This window comes from Triticum aestivum, unplaced genomic scaffold (genome assembly GCF_018294505.1).
Source record: "Triticum aestivum cultivar Chinese Spring unplaced genomic scaffold, IWGSC CS RefSeq v2.1 scaffold97133, whole genome shotgun sequence".
Classification (NCBI taxonomy): Eukaryota; Viridiplantae; Streptophyta; class Magnoliopsida; order Poales; family Poaceae; genus Triticum; species Triticum aestivum.
This window is the reverse complement of record NW_025273795.1, coordinates 1-1,337: the sequence shown is the minus strand read 5'-3', so window position 1 is coordinate 1,337 and position 1,337 is coordinate 1. Positions and strand designations below refer to the sequence as shown.

Sequence of the window (1,337 nt, the reverse complement as noted above, 5' to 3'; positions counted from 1 at the left end):
AGAGTAAGTAGTATAGGACATTATCCATTGTTAGGGAACGGTTGTAATGGTAGTGAGAATGTAGAATCGTCTTTGGAGCGGACCTGGGAGTGGCAAGCATAAGGGACGAAGACGGGGAAACATGTCGGATGCGATCATACCAGCACTAAAGCACCGGATCCCATCAGAACTCCGAAGTTAAGCGTGCTTGGGCGAGAGTAGTACTAGGATGGGTGACCTCCTGGGAAGTCCTCGTGTTGCATTCCTTTTATAATTATTTTTTGCGCCTTGTGACAAACATGTCGCACGTGCGCGATATATATTAATCCCGTTATATTATGTTTGACATTTGCGATATGTTTAAGCTCGATGCTCATTGCTCGCGCGTCTTGGGGCGGCTTTGTGGCGCGAAGAGCGCGTTCTGAAAGGGGTGGAAAAAACTCGTGTTGCTGCGGTATGGAGGGAGGGGTGGAAACCGTGGAAAACTCGTCTCCGTGATTGAGCAGGAGAGTAAGTAGTATAGGACATTATCCATTGTTAGGGAACGGTTGTAATGGTAGTGAGAATGTAGAATCGTCTTAGGAGCGGACCTGGGAGTGGCAAGCATAAGGGACGAAGACGGGCAAACATGTCGGATGCGATCATACCAGCACTAAAGCATCGGATCCCATCAGAACTCCGAAGTTAAGCGTGCTTGGGCAAGAGTAGTACTAGGATGGGTGACCTCCTGGGAAGTCCTCGTGTTGCATTCCTTTTATAATTATTTTTTGCGCCTTGTGACAAACATGTCGCACGTGCGCGATATATATTAATCCCGTTATATTATGTTTGACGTTTGCGATATGTTTAAGCTCGATGCTCATTGCTCGCGCATCTTGGGGCGGCTTTGTGGCGCGAAGAGCGCATTCTGAAAGGGGTGGAAAAAACTCGTGTTGCTGCGGTATGGAGGGAGGGGTGGAAACCGTGGAAAACTCGTCTCCGTGATTGAGCGGGAGAGTAAGTAGTATAGGACATTATCCATTGTTAGGGAACGGTTGTAATGATAGTGAGAATGTAGAATCGTCTTTGGAGCGGACCTGGGAGTGGCAAGCATAAGGGACGAAGACGGGGAAACATGTTGGATGCAATCATACCAGCACTAAAGCACCGGATCCCATCAGAACTCCGAAGTTAAGCGTGCTTGGGCGAGAGTAGTACTAGGATGGGTGACCTCCTGGGAAGTCCTCGTGTTGCATTCCTTTTATAATTATTTTTTGCGCCTTGTGACAAACATGTCGCACGTGCGCGATATATATTAATCCCGTTATATTATGTTTGACGTTTGTGATATGTTTAAGCTCGATGCTCATTGCTCGCGC

The 1,337-nt window shown here is 47.6% G+C and overlaps 3 non-coding genes across 3 annotated transcripts; all 3 read left to right on the top strand.

Moving 5' to 3' along the window:
• Window positions 1-126: 126 nt before the first annotated feature.
• LOC123178266 (5S ribosomal RNA) lies at window positions 127-245 on the top strand. The gene has a single exon (XR_006489439.1). It is a non-coding gene; the product is annotated as a 5S ribosomal RNA (ribosomal RNA).
• Window positions 246-612: 367 nt separating this feature from the next.
• Window positions 613-731, top strand: LOC123178268 (5S ribosomal RNA). Its single transcript, XR_006489441.1, has one exon. It is a non-coding gene; the product is annotated as a 5S ribosomal RNA (ribosomal RNA).
• Window positions 732-1,098: 367 nt separating this feature from the next.
• LOC123178267 (5S ribosomal RNA) lies at window positions 1,099-1,217 on the top strand. The gene has a single exon (XR_006489440.1). It is a non-coding gene; the product is annotated as a 5S ribosomal RNA (ribosomal RNA).
• Window positions 1,218-1,337: the final 120 nt, after the last annotated feature.